We start from the raw sequence: 23,770 nt of genomic DNA, 5'->3' as shown, positions 1-23,770 counted from the left end.
TGGAATATGAAGACAGGGAGCCTGACTTATCCTGAATTAGGTTCTCGTAGTTTGGCAACCCACGATAGGAAACTTTAAATTTTGTAACTTGTATCTCTCACATGGAGAGTTTTCTGTGCTGTATTAAATGACAGAAGGAAAATTCAGCTCATCACACTTGTACAAGAAACCACAGCATTCCTGGGTTTAAATCTGGAGTCATAACAATTCTATTTGATGGGCTTTTAAATATCCCGGAATTTGCATTTTGAATGTGTTATACATCACAAAAGGATTTTGATGGTGTTATCACAGCAAATGCTGTAATCATATCGTATAATTTATATAACACCAACTGCTGTCACTGTGTCAAAAATCATGATACGCTATTCCTGACCTATACAGCTTCTCTTCTGAAGGAAATTAAGGGCCCTGAATCAAAGTCCTCAGAGGCATTATTCATGACTTTGAACGGAAGGTCTGGCCACCTTGACGGGTAGTCATGCAAGCCAATCAGTGAGTATTAAATGCTCTATTAAGTAGATCAAAACTTCAAATACAAAATTGAACTAAACAAAGTGTCCTGAAAGCATGCCATGACAGGGCATTTGAACCTTGGGATTTAGGAAACTGAGCAATCTAGGAGACCCTACATTGCACTGGAGGTCTTGTAAGAGCCTCCAATTAGCCTTGGGGCTAAGAGTTTGCTTCTCTCTAAAACCTTGCTTGAACCTTTGCTCACAGACTGCTTTACACAAGGCCAGGAGGGAAAGCAGTTGACATTGTCAGGCATTTCTTTACTGAACTCGGTTTTTTTCTAACCTCCCAAAATCAACTTCTGTTTTTCTTTTTTAAGAGAAGGCAACCACATTTAACCTCTTCCCTCTAGGCCCAATCACTGCCAAATGTTCCCCTTCACATCAGAATTCCTCAGGGAAGATTTGGAACCATTAGGAAGTGAAAGAGGCCCAGGGGCAGAGCCTAAGATGAAAGAGGGGCAGAACAGAATTGCTCTGTGCAAGAAAATAGGACAAATGAAAAAGCAGACTTGCTTCCTGAGAGAAGAGAGGGCACAGCAGCCTAGCCAAAAGGCTAGGCTGATCCCAGAAGGTTGGGCTTCTAGAGCTGGTAAATTGTGGGAGGGAGATATGTGGAGGAAAACTAATGGAAGACAAGGATTACTTTAGTAAGGCCTGCCTTGCAGATTCAATCTCATGCAGTCTCTGAGCTGATAAGAACACTTCCCACGATTAAGAGTTGTTTTCCTATTCCTGATGTGGGAGAGGAAAGAGAGATACCTTCACAAAAGGAAATGTATACCCTGCCTTTAAGCAAAAAGAGGGAGGGTATAGAGCTTTTCCTGCATCTGCTATTTGTTAATTGCCTTCAAGTTCAAAATAAGCCATATGCCAAGGTGTCATATTCTGGGGTGGTATACTCTGATTCAGGTAAAATAGTCTCCGCTTGAAAGAACGTGAGTTGATTCAGATTATGGTTGAATCTGTTTGCCTAACACTTAATTCCATTCTTAAAGTCTCTTTTTAAGTACTGCCTCCTCTGGGGATTCCTTCCTGCTCTCACTTCATAGCCCAGTTATACAGTGTAGTTATCTTTATTTAATTCCTATATCTCTCCCATTTGTAGCATCCCAGCACAGAGTAATAATTAAATCTTTTTTGTCTACCACTGTTCCCTGGCCCAGGGGCTGATGCTTAATAGATATTTAGTAGGTAAATAAAAAGCAGAGAATGGCATTGTTTATTCTGATGGGTTTAAAAGTACAAAAAAAAAAAATCAATGTAATGAGTTTATCACTTAATTATAATCCAGTGGATAAACAGTTTCCCATTTTGCCTCCATCTCATCCATTCATGGTTTGAAAAAAAAGTGCAGCCGATTGAGTTTACGTATGGAATATTAAAACTGGGGACAAGGTAGTGATATCTCAAAGAACATGTAGATTCTTTATCTTTGTATGTGGGCTATGTACCCAGTACTCATATCAGTGTTCACTGTGTGACTGAGTAAATTAGTTCACAAATATATGACTTCAGCTTGCTTTTATGATATTAGGTTTTCAGATTTTCTAATGTGGAGCTGTGGAAACCGTTGTTATTTGAAAGAACGATGTGAGTTTTATTCCTGCCTGATGATTCAGTAAGGTCCCACCTTCACTCAAGTACTCAGTGTCTAAGTGTGGGCACACATTTGTTGGGGTGCCAAGATACTTTATTGCCCTCAAGACTCCAATGGCTCTGTAGTGACTGCCTTACTGTTAATATCCATTGGATTTTGAGGTGTGCCTCAAAAAAGTCACTTGAAATTCTCCAAATGAGAAGGGGTGGGAAACCTGGAATTACTGAAGAACTGACCTTTGCCTCTCTCAGCGCTGTGCTCTCAGAGTCTACTCTGAAAACTTTCTGAGGCCCCTAACAACTGAATGGACATTGAGGAAAGATCACTGAACTTTGAAGACTGAGGGTTAGGTCGTCGCTCTACTCCTCATTGGCCTTGTACCCTTATGTAAATCACTTCCCTTTCCTGACTTTCAGTTTTCCAACCTCATAAGGGTTGGCTGCTGTTTAGACTATGTGCTACATAAACTATAATGTGTAGCATGAAGTTAAAGTGTTACAGTGGATATTAAAAATAGTCACATTATGATAGCCATTGCAGTAATGACTCAGTGGCCTGAATTTGCCTCTGGAAAGAGTGCCCAGTTATTTAAAAGTTTCCTTGATCACTTCTAAGTATCAGGTATGAAAGGGACATTTAATAAGTACTGTTGAGTGAAAAGAATATCATTCCCTGGGTGTGTGCAGTACTCTTTGAGCAGCCAAAATAATGATAATAATTGCACTCACATTTATTACATACTTACCATGGGCTCAGTGTACCAGAGAACTTGAACTTGACACATCAGAGAACTTGACACAGAGAATTTTACATATGTCAAATTATCTGAAAGTAATGTATCATTGATATTGTGAAAGTGAAAGAGTTAGTATTTCAGTTGCGTCCAATTCTTTGCAGCCCCATGGAATATAGCCCACCAGACTCCTCTGTCCATGGAATTCTCCAGGCAAGAATACCAGAGTGGGTTGCCATTCCTTTCTCCAGAAGATCTTCCCAGCCCAGGATCAAACTAGGGTCTCATGCATTACAGGCAAATTCTCTACCACTGAGCCAGCAGGGAATCTCTGTTCATTGACATATTTAAATGTAAAATTAAATATATCATTAATTATAAATACGTAGCAGTCTTACAAGATAGGTGCTATTGGTATGCCAATTTGTAGATGATGAAACTGAGGCATTGAAAGGTTGTATAACTTTTGCAAATACCCATAGAGATATTTGTAGGGTTTTTTGTTTTGTTTTGTTTTGCCGTATGATTGCACTTACATATGGAATCTAAAAAACAAAGTGAAAAAACCTGAGGTCACATGGAGAAGTGATTGGTGGTTGCCAGGGGCTGGGAGGTGGGTTGGGGGTTGGGAGAAGTGGGTGAAAGGGGTCAAAAAGTACAGACTTCCAGTTTCAAACTAGTGCGGGGGATATAACTTGCAGCATGGTGGCTACAGGTGAGAATGCTGTATACATATTTGAAAGTTTCTGAGATAGTCGATCTTTAAAGTTCTTATCAAGAGAAAAATAATTTTTTTTATCATGTATGGTGACTGATGTTAACCAATCTTATTGTGGTGATCATTTCACAGTGTATTTGATATATAAATATCAAATCATTACATGTCAGTTATTCCTCAGCAAAAACAACAACAAAGTACAGGTTGCTGGGATTTATCACCAGAGTCTGTGATTCAGTAGATGTGAAGTGGGGCTTAGAATTTGTATTCCTAACACAGCTAACATTTCTCACAGGTGATACTGGTAATGCTGGTTTGGGGACCAATTTTGAAAAACACTGTTAGCTTAAAAAAACCTCTCAAGTGCCATAAAAAATGACCCATGATGATATATTGTGATTTAAAAAATATATATATATATCACGGATAACATAGAAAGTCCTTAAAGTAGGAGTGAGTTCAAAGTCTTAGGAATCAAAATAGCTCAACTGCAAAATCAGAATTAGACACTCTTTCTCAAGAAGCTCCTGGAGGATGTTCTTCATCCAAACAAGGAAATAAACCAAGGAAGAGGAAGACACTGGTCCTTCCTGTCTGTTTTGCCTTCAGGCTGGCATGCCTGGGTGACTCCTGGCCGGTGTCTTCCAATGGGAAAAGCATGAGGACTCTTCCTGGATGCAGGGAGGCCTGGAGGTAAGAAGGGTGAGTGCTCAGCACACAGTAGGCACTTGGGGGTAAAAACCCTCCTGGCACCATTCCCAAAACAAAGCTGGCCTCCACGAGGTCTGAGGAGAAGGCACCAAATTCCGCTTTACTGGAAAGCTTCTAGGTTGCCAGCCCGAGTCAGGAGTGTCCTGCCAACTTACCCCTATCACACCACAGAGAGATATTTGTTTTAAAAAACAACACCTGTTCATTCTTCAATAGAATGTAGCATATTAAAATAAAACCAATGAATTTATTGTCTGACACTCACCTTGTGCCTGAACCCCCTGGGATTGCTTTCTATGTAAACATCTAGTGGTGTGTTGGAATTCCTTTATGATAAGCAAGTGGGGATTCCCGTAAAGTTATTATCATCACCCCTGGATCTGTGTGCACTGCCATATTCAGAAAGTAGGCTGGGAAAATCCACGTGGCCATGGCCAAACTGTTTTGCCAACCATACTTTCTCTCCTCTTAATTGAGAAACCTGTGGTTATTTGGATGGAAATTTCATCTGTGCATCTGATTCACTTACTCATTGCTCATTAAATTGCCATTTAGCTCTAGCTGTATGAGTTATTAGCGCTTTCTATAAAGCTTCTCTAAACCCAAAGTGGATGATGCCCACATTCAGTGAGGCCAACAGGAGAAGGCACAGAGGCTGTGTCAGGCCCCCAGCCTGTTGCTCTGCATTTTGAGACCCACCCAATGCATTCTCCCAAAGAATTGCAAAAATGGAGCTTTTGGAGAAAGATTTAAACTTTTTGTATACAGTTGGCCCTTCTTATCTGTGAGTTCTGCATCTATGTATTCAACCAACCTCAAATTGAAAATAATGGAATTTTTTTTTCTAGCAAGTTTCAAAAAGCAGAACTTGAATTTGCTATGCCAGCAGCTCTTTACTTGGCATTTGCATTTGTATGAAGTACTATCAGCAATCTAGAGATGTTTCAAAGTGTAGGGTTGTGTACAGGTTATACGCAATTGCTATGCCGTTTTAGATGTAGGTCTTGAGCATCCTAGGAGTTTGGTATTGTGGTGGAGGGAGGGGTTGGAGGCTGGAACTAGTTGTCTGCAGATACTGAAGGATGACTGTAATGAACAATGTCTTCTTTTTCTTTCCTTGTAAAGTGTGTGTGTCACTTACAAAAGCGGCAGGGGTGTGCCATGCTGGTTGAAGACACGGGATGGAGTGAGGGGCTGGTTCAGATCGGCTCTGCCACTTAGCGGCTGTGTCACTGGGACCATTTACTTAACCCTTTAGTGCCTCTAGTTTGACCATATATAACAGGAGGACAGTGATAGACTCTGCCCCAGAGGGATGTCGTAGGGATGACTGCTGTAGTGTCCTCTCCAGGCGCCTGCCTAATCCCTTCTCATGGGTGGTTTTGTGGCAGCTGAAAAAGGGTTCTCCACTGCTACTGCAAGCCAATGCTTTTAACATCCATGTGCTGTGATCATCCATGCCAACTATAAATGATCTCAGGAGCTGGGTTGGTGCAATAAGTGCATAGAGAACTCTGAGTAGGAGAAAACTATGGTTGTGTTTGGGGGAGTGTGGTGACCGAGAACATGCATGCACAGCCTGAAGGTATTCGTTTCAAAAGTTGAGAGACAGCCGATGGGCAGATGATGCCCTCGGGCATAAACTGGTAGGGGCTGGAAATTCTTGGTACCTATGTCATTCACTGGAAAAGACCCTAATGCTGGGAAAGGCTGAAGGCAGGAGGAGAAGGGGGCAACAGAGTATCAGATGGTTGGATAGCATCACCGACTCAACGGACATGAGTCTGAACAAACTCCAAGAGACAGTGAAGGTCTGGGAAACCTGGTGTGCTGCAGTCCATGGGGTCACAAAGAGTCGGACATGACCTAGCAACTGAAAAGCAACAGATGTCATTCACAACATTTGCTTTGCCCCTCACCTCCTGCCTTTCAGAATCTGCTATCCTCCTCAAATTATTGAAGATGATTATTAAGGGCACCTCCTTCCTGTACACGAGATGACTGGCAGCGAGAGTGGGCGCAGCACAGCTCCACCTGTGCACTTACAGCCCACCCTTCCTGTCCCTCAGTGCTCACACCTCTGGAGCCTGGCCTTGCTTGCCACTGTGCTCCCACTGCTGTGCTGAGCTGGCACTGCTGTGTGTGTCCCGTGGTCCTGAGAAAGCAGCCTATTTTCTAGAAAGAACTTTTACTTGGCTTGTTCAGAGGTGTCTCTGTTGCTAGGCAGTGGCAGGAAAGGTGAAAAGGACCAAGGATTCTCAGGTTGTTTGACTTGAAAGCTCCCACTCAGTGCTCAGAATCCTGGCTTCTTTGGTGTCTCTCACTGTGTACTGTTAACCAGCCATTGCCTCTGGACACCTGAAGATTTTGCTATCTAATCTTTATCCTTGTAGTTTTATTTAACTTTTTAAAAAATTATTATTATAGGTCGTATATGAAAGTAATTCCTCTGAGCTCTGCTCACTCAGTAGAATGGCTGCATAGGATAGATGCTTAGGAAACATGTTCTGATCAATTGATTCTGTCTTCTCTCCATTATCAAGAATCTGCTACTATTCACATGCACATGGCATTATTTGGGGCATGACCCAAAGCTGTTCACACCCATTTCTTGGTTCATTGTATAAAGAATTAGAGGGTGTAGGAACACTCAGGACCATGGGCAGGGCACTGTAAGGGCAGGTATTATTTGTGTTCAGAGCAAGTACAGAGACAGAAACATGGAGGCCGAAGAAACAAGAAAGAGAAATGCAAGCTCAGTTCACTTGTAATTAGACACTTTCCATTTTTAGCCTTCTGGCTTAAATTTGCATAATTCTTTTAAAAAGAGAAATTAATTATTTATGACTGTAGGTTTTAACCAAACTGTGCATTTAAAGTAATCACTCTGGGTAATTTAAATAAAATCTTTTCTGTAAACAGTTTATGCTCATTAGAATGAGAAAACTGTTGGTTTATTCAATTAAAAAAGGACATTGCTGCCAGTTTGGATTTTCTCTCTCTCTCTTCTTTTTTCCCACTTCAAAATAGAGGGCAGCCACATTGAGACAGATGGGACTTAATTGACTTGTCTTAAAAGTGACAAGATTTTGCTTTCTTTCAAGTTTTAAAGATGATAGATTCCAAAAGTCTTTTCAAAAACCAAACCACTATTTCAGAATACTGAAAAGAAGTTCTACCCTTTACTCTGACAGGCAGTGGGTACAGAAATAAATTTGTTCCCTGGCAAACAAGTGGGACTTCCTTACCAGCCCAGAATTAGTCAAAGAAGATAGTTCTAAACAAAGCTCTCCAGTGCTGTGATCTTTAAAAATACAAAAACGCGTGCATGCTTGGTGCTTTTCTGGGGGACACCATTTTCACTGTAGTTAAAGAGACTCTTTCAATGAAGCCTACCATGACTTCAGGTTGTTATTGTCTTTTACTCACTAGTTAGCTCCCTCAATGTTTACGGTCCCTTCATACACTCTGCAAGAGTGACACCTGGGCTCTTTGATCAGAGCATGGCAGGTATGCAGCTCTGTCCTTAAGGTGTGACAGGTATCCAATGCTGGAAGTCCATGTTGGATCCTCCTATGTGTTTGGGTGTAGTGACTGGAAGCCATAGATCCACTTCCATTCCAAAAGCAAGACCCAAAGCTGATGTGAGAAGTACTGGCAGCATTTGGGGATAATGGGTTGTGTTCTGGATGGATTGGTAGAGACCAGGCATACTCCCGTCATAGACTCACTTTGTAAAAGCCACATGGCTTTTCTAGACCTCTAAAACTGGGTAGTTGAATTGAATAGCTTCTTTTATTCTTCTTCCTCTTAATTAGCACAACTATTTTGTTCAAATAAAATCGTAGCAGCCATCATATGAAAATAAGAGCAGCTTTGATTAATTTGAGGTCAGGGCCTCTGGTTCACAGAATTTGGAGGTTCCACAAAGCAGAGTTCATGAACCACTAGTATGTAGATAGTTTATCAACTATTGCCTTAGTGAATCTGGTCTCTTTGACTATGACAGAAATCCAGCTCGGTCAGACTTGTGTGATAAAGGAGGATCTATTGAATCATAAAACTGAAATGTCATAGTGTAGATCTCCTCAGGCATGGTTGGATCCAAGTGCCCAAGGGCAGTCGGGAGTCTGCCTCTTGCCATCTCTTGGCTCTGCTTTCCTCTGTGCAGCTTTATTCTCAGGTGAGATTCCCCTTTCCTTGTGGTTTGATGACTGTCACCAGTAGGCTCCAGGTTTATATTTTGCCAGTGAAACCCCTTTCCCTCAGAAGAAAAAAATAATCTCTTTTTAGTCTATGATTCTAGCTGAGTCTATGATTCTAGTGCTGACTCTCATGACTTCAGCCATGTGTTATCTCTTTGAGAGCCAATCACAGTAGTCAACAGGATGGAGCATTCTGACTCACCAGGCATGAGTGACATGTCTCCCTTGGATTTAGAGGATGAGAGGAGTGAGCCCCAGTCTTGCCACAAGACCTGAGTGTAGGGGATAGGTTTTGTCTCACAGGAAAATGCAGTGCTATTACCAGAAGAAGGAACAGATTTTGTTCAGACAAAAAGCTGTTCTGTCCATCTTCCTTCCAGATCTTACAGCCTATGAATTTAAGCAAATCCAGCTACATTTCTTCTGCGTCTGCAAAGACAGTGTTCAGGTCTGATGATAAGACATATACCTCTGCAGAGAATAAACTGGTATTGTATAAAGGGAAAAAAAGATAACAGAAAGTAGAAAATGCCAACCCATCACCTGAGTTAGTCATCTTTCTAGGAAGGAAATGATTGAATTATTTTTTTTTGTTCTGTTATAAATACTTGTTGGTTCACCCCCTGATATCTCCTGTCTGCACCAAAGGGGGAGCCAAGACTCTTAATAGGTTTTAGTCCTTTACTTCCTGTGTTCTTTGCAGCTGTTTGGCTAGAATTTTTTTAAGCTCACGTTTCAACCAACTCTTGTGTAAATGCCCAGAATTCATGGCTGATTGAGCTGCTTGAGCTTTGTAAGTGTAGACCTTGGGTATATATCTTTGCTAAAGGTCTAAATAATGAGATAGTTTTGGCTCTGTAACCCATGCATATCAACCCTGACCTCAAGTGTCTTCCTGAGAGAAGAGAGTTATGGGGGCAGAACATCATTTTGGTGATGAAGGGGCCAAAGCCTCTTACAGCCCTGAGCTAGAACCCTGGTGAATGAAGTGGTGTCATACTCGAGACTCCTCTCTAGATCAGGGTGTGCAGGGACTCTCAGAGAAACTAGGTTTAGACCCCTGCTCTGCCACTGCCACCATACTAATCTGCTCAAGTCACTCTCATAAGGTAGTTTTCTCCTTTTAAAACAAGGATCATGATATTTACCATCTGTTACTATTGTTGCTTACTGAAGTGAAGTGAAGTGGCTCAGTCGTGTCCGACTCTTTGTGACCCCATGGACTGTAGCCTACTACGCTCCTCTGTCCATGGGATTTTCCAGGCAAGAGTACTGGAGTGGGTTGCCATTTCCTTCTCCAGAGAATCTTCCTGACCCAGGGATCGAACCCAGGTCTCCCGCACTGTAGGCAGACGCTTTACAATCTGAGCCACCAAATGTAGTGGTGTGGAACAATAATTTTCATATGCTCCAAATGTTGCGATGCTCCGAATGCTGCATCGGGAGTCTGGACAGGGAGTATCAAAGATGGCTTACTTACCCTTTACTTTAGAACATCTGGTGTCCTAACTGTAAAGACTTAAATGCAAGTGACTCGATGCTTTCTCTCTCCAGTGCTCTACCTTGCAAATGCCAGCCACCTCAGCCTCTATAAGTTTTGATTCTTTCCCCCTCAATTAGGTGTAACTTCTAATTTCTAATCATCATTATCTTCCCTGTTCTGGGATCTTACAAATGACTCCAGGTAATGTATTAGAGTGATCATGAGTCTCACCTTATTGTTTTGCCTTCTTTGAAGAAACAAAGTCAGTGCGGATTATTGACCAATATCAAAGGACATTTGTTTCTTTTTTGTACTATATCCAGTTATCTTGTTGTTTGTAACAGGAGGGTTAATGCAGTATAAGTTATCCCATTTCAACCATGGTAGAAAAATAGAAATAAGAGATGACATGAATATTAGTTTGTTTTACCTTTAAGATTATTTAATTAAATTGTTCTATTTATTTATTCATATTCAAAACTAAAAGCGTATTGCTTTTAGATTAATTTTACCAAAGAATAATACTTATCTTTTAAACATTTAAAGACGATGACAGTTTATTGGATACATTTAAAAGACTATGTCAGTTTATTGGGTATGACATTGAGGTAATTTTTGTTTAAATATGAGACTATACTAAGTCAATGTAATTGTGAAATAGCCCTTTCTTATGCTTCTCTTGATTTCTTTATTATGTTACCTAACATGTACTCAGTGTGAATGGCAAAATTTTATAGGTCAGTTTTTGACATTTGTGTTCCTCTAGTTCTTAAAGATGAACTTCAGAAGCATGTTAGCCTCTTTGAGATTTGAACCAAAGAGGCAGTGATAGGACCTCACTTTCTTAGTTAAGACAAAAATTGTTCTGTAAAATAAAAGGAACAATAAAAGTGATAGGAAATGAAGATATGCAATAAGTTACTCTGTTTTATGATTTAATTGTAAATCAATCAAGACCATAAGAAAAGCTTTATTGGAAATACACACAGACTTCAGTATTATAGGAACATGTGTTTGGAAAAATGTCCTTAAAGATTGCCAAACGCCAGATTTAGGGGGTGGGGAGCAAGTGTATTTGGAGAGATTAGCAGTCCCAGTATATTAATAGATCTTCTTTTCTAAACATGTAAAAAAGAACCCTGAAGTAGTATGGTGATCAGTATGTCAGCAGGCTTGGTTAGTGGACAAAGCTCTTTTCTACCCTATTGGCAAGCAGACCATTTCATTTTTATGTTTACTTTATATTCTCTTGATTATACACTAATAGATTATTCTTAGTTTTTAGAAAAAGACTAATTGGATTATTTGACTTATTAACTCATTTTGATAAAAAACAAACAAACAAACAAACAAAATGGAGTTTAGAGTCAGTCTGTTTTCCTGGCTTTACAATGTAGGTGATTGTATTTGGCCTCTACAGTGGTCTTGAGAATTTTTCCTGAGGACACATTCAGAGCATTTAGCCCTGGTTTAGCATAAACGCTCAGCATGTACCTGCTCTCACTGTTAGTGAAGAGGATCCAATCTTGACTTGAGAAGTGCTTATATGCAAAAAGAGAGCCAATATTATAACAGGTGGCTTTGGCCATTCTATTTGCAGGTAAACATAAAAATATGTACTGATGGGCTAAGGTGAAAACAATATATAAGAAAAGAAAATTTGCATAGAAATAAACTTCTCATAGACTAGAATCACAGAGCTGGGGGTTTCCTGAAAGTGAAAGTCACTCAGTTGTGTATGACTCTCTGTGACCCCATGGAGTATACAGTCCATGGAGTATAGTCTATGGAATTCTCCAGGCCAGAATACTGGAGTGGGTAGCCTTTCCCTTCTCCAGGGGATCTTCCCAACCCAGGGATCGAGCCCAGGTCTCCCGCGTTGCAGGCAGAGGCTTTACCAGCTGAGCCACAGGGAAGCCCTGAGGAATCCCCTAACTGACAGTATCATCACAGGTGCAACTGTCACCCACAGCTCATACCATTACCCTTTACTGTATCCACTTCTATAAGATACAGGCTTGATGGATGAAAAAACTGTATTATCTCTTGCTTTTACTTAAGAGCTTATTAAGTTTTTCATAGGTGACAGGAGGTGGAAAGGACCAAGTTGAACCTCTGAGATAGGGATGGTGATGGTGGTGGTTTAGTTGCTAAGTCGTGTCTGACTTTTGTAACCCGATGGACTGTATAGCCCACCAGGCTGCTCCGTCCATGGGATTCTCCAGGCAAGAACACTGGAGTGGGTTACCATTTCCTTCCTTCTCCAAGGGATCTTCCCGGCCCAGGAATCGAACTTGGGTCTCCTACACTGCAGGTAGATTCTTTACTGACTGAGCTATGAGGGATGCCCCTGAGATGAGGATAGAGAGAGAAATAAAGATAGAAATAAATCTATCCACGAAATGTATAACTTAACAGATTAGCCACTAAAAAGTATAGCATTGACATGGTCTCTCCTTTGTGAGTATGCAGAACACTTGTTTACCTTTATTTCTGGCAGAACATTTGTCTCCCCCCCCCACCCCCGGAACCTTTTTTTATGTCAAATACTGTCTATATACTCTTTCCACTGCAGACATGGAGGGTAACTTGAGATAATTCATTTTGCAATTAATAAGGGATATGTGTTGAGGGGAGGTTGTCTTTCTTGGGCGGCCAATATTTCTAGTTAAGTTGCTACACAGATTTGTGGTCCAGCAGTTTGGCAGATCCTTGCAAGTTCTCTTGAAGACATCTGTTGAGTGAAGTAATGGTTTCATTGCAGGCTCATGCGTTTCATTAATTTTTCTCTGAGGGTTTTGTTTTGTTTGTCTCCTTCTGTGGAGACATCTATTTTGGAGGATTTCAAGTTTTTTGGCTCACCATCTCCACTGGTAAGGCCTCTCTTGGAGGGCCATTCTGGTCATTGATGACCGTTCTGGTTCTCTGAGTCTATGACCTGCCAAATGGCTCTCTCTCTACTTTTAGACATCACGGCCCATGTCTCTCCCAGGTGGCTGCAGATCCAGGTGGTGGGAGGCTGAAGCAAACTATTGGGACTTTCCTCTGTTGAGCCTGTTGGTACTTCTCTTTCTACATCCCTTTCCTCCCCCGTCCTTCTCAGTGCAGTGTCTCCTTATATGGCCCTGAGTTGGCTCCAAGTTCATAGTCTCAGAAGAATTACATGACATGCATAAATTATGAAACATTTTCGCAAATTAAGTTTTAATTAAAACCAGCAGCTTAGAATATCCAACTGGAAGCAGTCACAATGTTGAAAAGTGACACTGGTAGGGTGGGAGTTCAGGAGAAGGTCTGAGTGGGTTTGCATCCTGTTCAGATATTTCCAAAATGAATCCTGCAGAAAAGAGCTTCCTTCCCTATCAGATCCTCCTTAATCTACACTGATCCCTGGCCTGCCGTGTGGAACAATGTGGTTTCCAAGCAGGAAATATATCCACATCATGGTGGTGGTTTTTTATCTGGACTTTGCCAGATTTCCTTTTGATTCTACCAACCCCGTATTCTCACAGGGAACCAGCAGGGCCTTGGACTTCCCCACATTGCCAGAACTCCAGATAATTTTTCAGCAAAATGGCCACCCATAATAATGCTGAAGAATGACAATTTTAATTGGGAATGTCTTTTTCCAGTACAATGCGGGTTCAAGCCTGATGAGAAATTACTTCTTATTGTGAGAATTTTCAGAACTTGGTAACAAGCAAAAATGTCTGGGGCTTTCCCCCAGCCGATAGTCCTCAGCTATATGTAATGTGAGAATTGTTCTGGTCTGCCCATTAATAATCCACATTTTCCATATCCCCAAAAATGTCTGCCATCAAGTGAATAATTTATGCAGGCTTGCTTTTCATCTAATCAGGGCTCTACTGCTGCAAAAAAAGACACTGGATTTTTTCATTCAAAATTAGTTTTGAAAAACCTGACTCTCAGTTATCAGTCTTCATCTTTTCTACTAAATAACCTGAGTATGCTGGTGTACAGTGGTCAAGACAGTGTTCTCTGGAAACCTGAAACACAGCGAGCTCTTGACCCTCTAGGCGTTCTAAAGTTTAATGTTTTATCTGCCTTTAACTCTTTTGGAACATGGAAAAGACTCATCCTTATAATCTGTATTTTTAAATTGCTGGGAGATTTTTAAAGATGATAATACTTAGAATGTTGGTTTGAGTGTTGAAACTGACATTGGAAAGAGAGAATCCTGGTCAGAGTATAAATTAGGAATATGCAGTGCCCTTTGATCAATAATTAAACTTCTTGAAAAGTAGATAGTGTATGTAGGATGTTTATTACAGTCATCCATTTAGTGACAAGGTGATAGCTAATGATAAGGAATTTGATAAGTAATATTGTTATGTTCAAATAATTGAATAATTAACATTAACTGAAATCAACAGTGGATGTTAGTACCATCATTGGTTTCAGATGTTTTCTTTTGCTTGTCTTTGATATCTAATTTTTTGGTCTCCAAAATCACTGAGGACAGTGACTGCAGCCATGGAATTAAAAGACCCTCACTCCTTGGAAGGAAAACTATGACAAACCTAGACAGCACATTAAAATCAGAGACATCACTTTGCTGACAGAGGTGTTTTTTCCAGTAGTCATGTATGAATGTGGGACCATAAAGAAGGCTGAATGCTTGGAGAATGGATGCTTTCAAACTGTGGTGCTGGAGAAGATTCTTGAGAATCTCTCCAACTGCATGGAGATCAAACCAGTCAGTCCTAAAGGAAATTAACCCCAACTATTCCTTGGAAGGACTGCTGCTGAAGCTGAAGCTCCAAAACTTTGGCCAACTGATGTGAAAAGCTGACTCATTGGGAAAGACCCTGATGCAGGCAGGAGGGGTTGACAAAGGATGAGATGGTTAGATAGCATCACCTGTTCAGTGGGCATAAATTTGACCAACCTCTGGGAGATAGGGAAGGGCAGGGATGCCTGGAGAGCTGCAGTCCATGGGGTCACAAAGAGTTGGATGTGACGTAGCAACCAAACAATAAGAAACGTGCATTTCTTCTGTGATTTTTTTAAGAGACATTTTAAACAACACATTATTGCAAAGAAGGGTCTTTCTGTCTTTATTTTTCTTGACTTTAAATATGCTGTTGGACAGAAAATTTAATGTTCCATCTGTATCCCAAACTAGATGTTGATAAATCACTATTAAATTATATATAGTCAGGCAAGATATTACCTAAACTAATAAAAGTAAGATAATTTGGAATACATACATACCATTCTCTTCATGATCTTTCCAACAAGGTTTGAAAAACTTACAGGATATGATAGGAAAATTGGATGGGGTACTTAAATTATTTTGAAGTAGAAAAGTCACTTATGTTTATCTTCTTTTATTGATCCTGTTTTTCTTCTTGTCTTCCACCCTGCAGGGTTACCTATCTCTACCTCTGTTCCTATCCTTTCCTCCTCATCCTCCTTCACCACTGCTATGACAAGGTACTGAATAAAGCCATGGGACTAGGGATTATAGAGGGAGCAACCAGGTGTACACATTTAAGGAGCTAGGGAAAGAATATGGAGCAGTAGGAACAAATTAACACTCAGGAGAAAGCCTGGGGAGGGGGAGATTTTAAGGATACTCTGAGGAATACCCTTTGTCTTCTGACTTATGCAATATGCTTAGAAAGGCCAAGATAGCTTCTGGTCTTTGGAAAAATATGATGCCCTGTATGTTTGCAATATACATACCCTTGGCAATCTTTTGAGGAAATTATTGCTGAGTATTTTTTAAGCTGAGCAAATGGTAGGGAAATATTTTGACACATCTCTTGATTTGTATGAGTAAAATGTAGTTGTGAGTAGCCATGGTTTGTGTTTAGAGATGGCTAACTGCAAGTATCTATGGGAATAATGAGAACCACTCAGTTCACTAAGGATGTCCCCAGGGCTCATACTGAGCTGGAAGCCTCTAGAAGCTAAATCTCATGGATGGACATGGGCTCCCATGATGCCACTGGTGGTGAGTTCTATTGGTCTCACTGCACCATCTTCCACGGTGCTGGCTTCACTCTCAGGCTCCATTTGATGGTCTGTCCCCAGCAGTACATCCTCTCAGACTTGAGTGGAGAGAGGAGAGGGAGGAGGAGAGAAAGATGGAGGTGGTGTAATATATTTGGTTACTTCTAGAAAAGTCCTAATTAGACTAGGTGAGGTCACATGTCCACCCTGAGCTAGTTTTTGGGGCCAGTGATGAATTAATTGACTGAGATCTGGGCACTGCCCACATCATGGGACTTGGAGTAGAACCTTACCCTCCTACTAGGGGAACTCCTAGGAAAGAAGGAAGTTAATGGTGAGAGCAAAAGGACACACGTCCACCATAAGAGTCACACACTGCCTAAGGAACCTTTATTCAGGCCTTACCACTTCATGTAACCCACTATGAAGAGGTGATGGCCAATTGACAAGATTTGTGATCTCTAGTCTGTGGCTTTATCTGTGGGCCATGAGGTCCTTGCTTATTAGTACACCTCTCACACACCATCAGGTCGGGGCATTCTTGAAAATTCTAGGGCTTACAAGGTCATGGGGGCTTCCCAGGTGATGCTAATGGTAAAGAATCCCCCTGTCAGTGCAGGAGATGTACGATGTAACAGACGTGGGTTTGATCCCTGGGTTAGAAAGATCCCCTGGAGGAGGGATGGCAACCAACTCTAGTATTCTTGGCTGGAGAATTCCATGGACAGAGGAGCCACTGCGGGCTATAGTCCCTAGAGTTGCAAAGAATCAGACGTGAGTGAAATGTCTTAGTACACATGGACATAAGTGACTTAGTACATGTGTCAGTTCAGTTCAGTTCAGTTGTGTCCAACTCTTTGCAACCCCATGAATCGCAGCACGCCAGGCCTCCCTGTCCATCACCATCTCCCGGAGTTCACTCAGACTCACGTCCATCGAGTCTGTGATGCCATCCAGCCATCTCATCCTCGGTTGTCCCCTTCTCCTCCTGACCCCAATCCCTCCCAGCATCAGAGTCTTTTCCAATGAGTCAACTCTTCACATGAGGTGGCCAAAGTACTGGAGTTTCAGCTTTAGCATCATTCCTTCCAAAGAAATCCCAGGGTTGATCTCCTTCAGAATGGACTGGTTGGATCTCCTTGCAGTCCAAGGGACTCTCAAGAGTCTTCTCCAACACCACAGTTCAAATGCATCAATTCTTTGATTTCTCTGTTGAGAAATCCAGAGTTCAAATTTAGGCATTGTTGCCTAAATTCTTATGGCTCGTAAGAGATAGGATTGGAAGCCGTATCTACTAAACTTGAAGGCCCTCCTTCCTTCCTTTCTCTTTCCTTGTTCCTTCCCTATCTTCCTCCAAAAAATACTTCTTCCTGAATTCTTACTAAGGGCCAGGTATGGTACAGGTCTAGTTCCTGGTGATACAATGATGAATAAATTTTTTATTTATGTGGCCCCTAGATGGATCTTGGGTTCTATGTAGAGAAGTAAAATAATAATAATAAAGAAGATTATAGAATGCAATAAATCTTAAGACTGGAATAAATAAGATGATTTCATAGAAAGACTACAGAACTTCCCTGTGGCTCAGACGGTAAAGAGTCTGCTGCAAAGTAGGAGACCCAGGTTCAATCCCCCAGGTCAGGAAGATCCACTGGAAAAAGAAATGGCAACCTACTCCAGTATTCCTGCCTGGAAAATACCATGGATGGAGGAGCCTGGTGGGCTACAGTCCACAGGGTCTCAAAGAGTCAGCCACAACTGAGCGACTTCACTTTCACTTTTCATTTATAGAAAGACTTGGGGTTGAAATAGGAACTGCTGTCAGAGGAGGTGCCTTCAGAGCTGAAATCTAATAAAAAATAGTGGGTGTCAGGAAAGTGAATGGTGGGAGAGCCTCAGCCAATCAAGAAATAGCCAGTTGAAGGCTTTGAGGTGAGTGAGGCTTAGACAGCAGGGCCAGCAAAGCACTGGGATAATACTTTTAGATTGTTCTAAGTGCAGTATAGAGGAAGGATCAGGGGACGGAGTATAACTGAGATGGATGAGCAACAACGGTGGCTTAGCGTGGGGTGGCAGATGTGGATGGAAGTGGACAGAACCTCCACCACTGTATCCTAGCTTATCAGAGACCTGCTTCTTATGTAGGTTTTGGAGTTTGAACCAGTGAACAGAACTTCCTCAGATATGTAGAAGAGTAGAAATCTTTATCAACATTGCTTAATGAAGAAGAATGGAGGAGGATTATAAATGTAAACATCATGCACAGAGTGGGGGAGGGGGAAGTGAGGGAGCGCAGGGAACCTTTGCAGCAAACAAGGATTTGTCACTCATTCATAACGGCCCAGGCAAGGGGCCAGTTTCACAAATGAAATAAACATATGTAGACCAGGCTTTTTCGTTTTCTTTTATACAGTTGGCAGAAGAATACTTTATGTCCCATTTGGTCTTTACATATTTCATAGTAAATGTGTTGTTTTGATCAGTTGATCTTTAATTGAGTTTTATTTTTGAAAAAAGAGTCCACTCAACTCCAGAAGTCCGTTCAGCTGGAGTGATGAATGTCCCCTCCCTTGCCGCTGTGGCTCTTAAGTGGGACTCTGTGATGTAAGTGAAGTAAACGAGAAGAGTTAAAACAAAAACATCCCCTTCCCCTCAGTGCAGGAACTTGCTTTTGAAATACACTTACTTACCGTTAGGGACTCAAAACCCACTAGGATCTCTTCCACTTCCAGGAGGGCTCCTTACAACTGTTTTCCCCGGCTCACCTTAGCATGCACTTCTCTAAAACTGCCCCACAATTCGGTCCCCCTCCTGCCTGGGTAATCTCATCTTCAAGCTGTCTATCCTGCACCTCTGCTTGCAAGTCCAGGAGACATCCTCAAGTTGTCAGTTTTAGACAGAATGGAACTTTTTTTTTTCCTCAAATATGCTTCTCGAACAGTTTTCATCTTCTCATTAAGGCTCTGTTTTTTTAATTTACGTGGCCCAAAGGTCTTAGATGTAACCTTGATGTCTCTCCTTCTCTCATATTATCAGCCAGTCCATCATCTCATGTCTCAGACCTAGAATCAGACCACTTCCTGCTCCCTCCACTGCCAGCACTAACTCCTTCATCTCTCATTCAGATTATTCACTAGTCTTCTCACTGGCCTCCCCACTCAAGCACTGTCTTTGCTGCTCTCTGGCTATGTGACCTTGGAGTTTCATGGAAAATTGGGGTGATAATAGAACGTACCTAATGAAGTTTCCACGAGTTTTCAGTAAAGGGTCAGACACAACTGAGCATGCACACAAGCAAACACAAAGCCCTTAGAATGATGGATGGTGTGTCGTGGCTATTATCACTGCCATTACTGCTGTTGTCAACACCGCAGCATGTGGTTTCCGCCCAGGACAACCTGATGGCCCAGAAGGACTGGTAAAGCACCAGCAATGACATCTACCTTCCCGGCAGCAGGATAGAAGGCGTCCTTTTAAGGGTACTATCTGGAAAAGCCATATGCATGGATATCTCACTGACCACAACTGAGTCCCACCCAGTTCTAACAGCATCGTTTAGCTAAGCCTGGCTAACAGCTGGATTTCCATTACCCAAAAAGGGCAGTGTGGCAGTTACGGCAACTAGCAGTAACTATGCTGTGAATAGGCAGTGTGTGGTGTGCTGATGACATTTGATAGGAGAGGTCAGACAGGATCTTCTTTGAGACAGTGGCAACCAGGTGTTCCCCGGACAAGGAGGGCGGGTAGGAGGGAACATTCTGAAATGAGGGAAGGGCAAGTATGTCTGTGATAGGAGAAGGCAAGGTAAATATTTGTGCTGCACCATACATCATGGGCTTCTAAGGTGACATTACTGGTAAAGAACCTGCCTGCCACTGCAGGAGACATGAGATGCAGGTTCGATCCTTGGATCGGGAAGATCCCCTGGAGGAGGGCATGGCAACCCACTCCAGTATTCCTGCCTGGAGAATCCCATGGACAGAGGATCCTGGCAGGCTGCAGTCCATAGGGTCACAAAGGGTCAGACATGACTGAAGTGACTTAGCCAGCGCCATACATCGTACACCACATGCTGCGAAGCATGGAGGCTACATTCTCCATCCAGACTCTTCTGTAAGGAGGGTGCCGGAATTCCTCATTCCCCCTTCTTTATATGGGGGACTCCCAGATGGAACGGCCTGAGAGGCCCCCCAGATCTTGGGTTGGCGCTAACACCTTTGGTCTGCATGAGAAGCAAAACTTTGAGCCTGACAGGTAAAGCAGAAGTGAGGGCTGCAGAGAGATACGACTTTGAGCTGACTTTCAGCTCCAGCATTTCCTCAGTGGGTGACATTGGCAAAGTTCTTAGCCACACTAAGTATTCTCCATTTCCTCATCTATGAGACTGATACTAATAAATGACCCAGAGAGGTCTGCTGTGAGGACCAAAGCTGCTCAAGATGTAAAGTGCTTAGCCAAGTACTGCTGCACTGGGAGTGGTCACTCAAGAGAGGCTGTTTCTGTTCCTCTCCTTTTATCTCTGTCACTCTCTTGAATGGCACATTCTCAGTCCTTCCAGATTTGAGTGTGAAGTGTCCCACAAATGCATTCTACACCCCAAGAATTTTCCCTGGGAATGTGCGAGCCTACCATATACTACAGCTTCTTTCTTTATGCTTCCTTTAAAAAAGTGACTAGAGGATGTGAATAGTTGGTTATAAAGTCATACAGTTAGGGGGCATTTGGTCTGAAGGAATCTGAAGCTGCTTGTGCAGATCCTGAAGTATTAAGAGTAAGTGAAGAAACAGACATAGGAAGGTGGAGCCTGGTTGACAATGCCTGACAAACTGACTTTGGAGAAGAAGAGGTCTTGAGAAAGAGAAGTTGCCTTGCCTCAGGCTGAGTGAGGATGGGAAATTCCTGGGCTAGTTTTTTGTACATCCATGGGTCAGTGGGACAATGTACATATCTGCAGACGTCTGTATCAAGGGTATGGGGATTATCCTCTGGCAGAAATATTCCTTTTTCTCTTGTAAGCCATTATCTTGGATTATCAACATGGTGTATGTGTTTGTGAATGTGTAGACTGCAGTCAGTTAACCCAGTTATCTTTTCCTGGCATCCACCCTGGTCATACCCTAGTAATAAGGTACTTTCTTTAACCAGGTGGGCACCAGTCACAGTTACAGAGAAATGCATAGAGACTGCCATACAGAACAGGTTCCCTCATGTCCTCATGGAGCTTGTGAAGTAGCAGAGGAGAGACATTAAACTAACTCACATAGATATTACAGATATTCTCTGAACTACGAAGAAAAAGTACAATGAGACCTTTAGAGACCATTGTGTCCAGGAGTATCCTTTGCTGTTCCTTATTTTTTGAGCCCACTACAGACATTGCTGATTGGTTATAACATTCTTTCCATAAAATATAACTTCAAAATCTTTCTCAATGTGGCCCTATGGAAATACATTACCAATCTGTCAGACGTGACTCTTGAAGCTAATCTTCTTTGCCATCTAAGAACTGGCCCATTCCCCAGCCCTCCCTGGATCATCCATTTATACAGACAAGCACTCTGACCAAAGGCTAAAATGCATGTGTCTCAAGACTCCAGCTAGAGGCCAGGGTGAGTCTAGTGTCCCACTGGTCTGGCTCCTGGGTCAGAGCACTGTACACTGTGAGTGTTGCGTGAACCATGTGTCATCAAGAGCGTGGACTCCCAGTCAGTAGCATCTGCAGCTGCCAGTGAGCCCATCTCAATTTGCTGTGTTCTATTCTGAGGCTTCTTTTCCAAGGTCCAACCTGTGTGTGGCATTGCAGGCTATAATTTATGTTATTTAAAAGCTCTGGTAGGAAAGTTGTTCTTTGTTCTCATGAATTATTTCTTAAGGAAAATATATGTTTTGTGGAGAACTTGAGGGCAGCCTCAAACTGAGGACATCACCACAAAAACTTGGTCTCTCATTTTCCTGCCCAGGATTTCTTCTCTTGTGCTTAAATGGGTGACTCAAAATGAAGAGTTTCCTGCTCCACCAAGATAAACCTGAAAGAGAGAGAGAAAGGGCAGCTCTCATTTTAAAGAGGCCCGTCAAGTCCCACGATTTGTGCAGGCCTTGACTTTGGTATTTAATTTATCAAACAGTTATAATTCTCATCACTATCCAATGCATTTCATATCATCTGTGATTCAACACAGATTCTTTCCTAAGGAAGCATACATCTGTCATTCTGTTAATGTTTGCATTTCCAAAGTTTCTTTTACGTTGTGAAAAAGATATTTAATATTTAAGACTCTTATTTAAGTGACTCTTCATTTTAAGCTCAGTTTCTCACCTCTTGATACATTTCTGCACTCTTGAGAAGTGCTGGAGAAACATGTGAGCTTCCTTTTTAATAGTGGCAGCTATAAGTAGGAGGAAGGAATCAAGAAATCATGGTTATATTTCTGTCTTCCTAAATTGAGAGACCTTTCAGCATTAAAGTGCTTGGAAATTGATTGTTGGGAGGTTGGGGTCTGCCTTTTGTGGACATTCTCTGGACCATTCTGGAGCAGTCTCTGAGATACAAGACACCGTGTTGGTTTGAGTTTATCCCTTTGATCTTTTACTGGGCTCCATCCACGGGGCAGGGCCTTATGATAGATTCAAGAAAGCCCCAGTTTTAGTGTCTGTGAAAAGAGAGAGTATTCTTCACAGGGACAAAAGAATGGGAAAGGCAGGAGGTTCAGACCATAGGCTGCCTGGTTTAGTTGTCTTTCATATTCTGGCAGTTCCAGTGTTACAAACTCTAGAGACACAGAGAGTTTGTTGTCATAATTCCCAAGTGTTTGTGGCCATTTTTAACATGTGAGTTGAATTGAATTTGTACATTCTAAAGTCAAATGGTCAGAGAAGCCTGGCGTGCTGCAGTACTTGGGGTCGCAAAGAGTCAGACACAACTGAGCAACTAAACGGACTGAAAGTCAGATAACCCCGCCCTCAAATTTACTTTCTACGGAACATCATGTATAATGTCTAAATGTCATTGTATTTCTCATCGGTAAAATGAGTATAATAAAGAGAACCTAGTATTGGGTTATTGTGACTTGGGGGGGGGGGGTGATACAAATAAAGGCCTTAACACTGTACCGGCTGAGAATTTCACACTTGATAAATGTTAGTCTCTATGAAAAGACTTGAAAATGATGTAATTCTTACATTTGGTATTTAATATATGGATAATGTTAATTCCATTCCAGATTAGAAAATTGCTTTTCGAAACACTGCATGCTGTAATGGCAATTACAAACACCATGACATTAAAGCACAGCTTAATAGTCTCACTGTAGAAAAATAGATAAATATGTCTCATAAATATTCAATCTTTCTCCACATACCTATAATCTCAGTCCCTTCCCCGTGCCATTGGCATAGCTATCATGTCTTGTCTTATTTATTGACTGACTGCCTTTTCATTGTTCTTAGAGTATCAGCCTTACTTTATATGCATGAATTCTTGTGCATGCTTCCTTAACCAGCAATAAAGGGAACAGTTACTGTGCTACAAAGCAAGAAAAACTGACTTTAAATTAAACGACATTCTTCAAATGGTCTTGCCTCTACGTACAGCAGAGCTTCTCAACTTTGGCACAGTGGACATATGGGCAGTATAGTTCTACCACTACATATGGCAGTGGGGGCTGTTCTGTGCATTCTAGGAAGTTTAGCAGAATGCCTGGTTTCTACCCACCAGAGGCCAGTAGCTCTTACTCCCTCCCCTGTCCCAAGTTTTGACAGCCCCACATGTCTCTGGACAGCCCCTCAGCAATGGAGAACTGTTGGCATATAGGAAGAAGGAACTGCCC

At 41.9% G+C, this 23,770-nt stretch overlaps 1 protein-coding gene across 3 annotated transcripts in view; it reads left to right on the top strand.

Moving 5' to 3' along the window:
- CACNA2D3 (calcium voltage-gated channel auxiliary subunit alpha2delta 3) overlaps window positions 1-23,770 on the top strand; it is an 879,694-nt gene that overhangs the window by 623,700 nt on the left and 232,224 nt on the right. The window lies entirely within an intron of this gene.

Source organism: Ovis aries, chromosome 19 (genome assembly GCF_016772045.2).
Source record: "Ovis aries strain OAR_USU_Benz2616 breed Rambouillet chromosome 19, ARS-UI_Ramb_v3.0, whole genome shotgun sequence".
Taxonomy (NCBI): domain Eukaryota; kingdom Metazoa; phylum Chordata; class Mammalia; order Artiodactyla; family Bovidae; genus Ovis; species Ovis aries.
The sequence above is the reverse complement of the archived record's forward strand: the minus strand, read 5'-3'. Positions and strand labels throughout refer to the sequence as shown.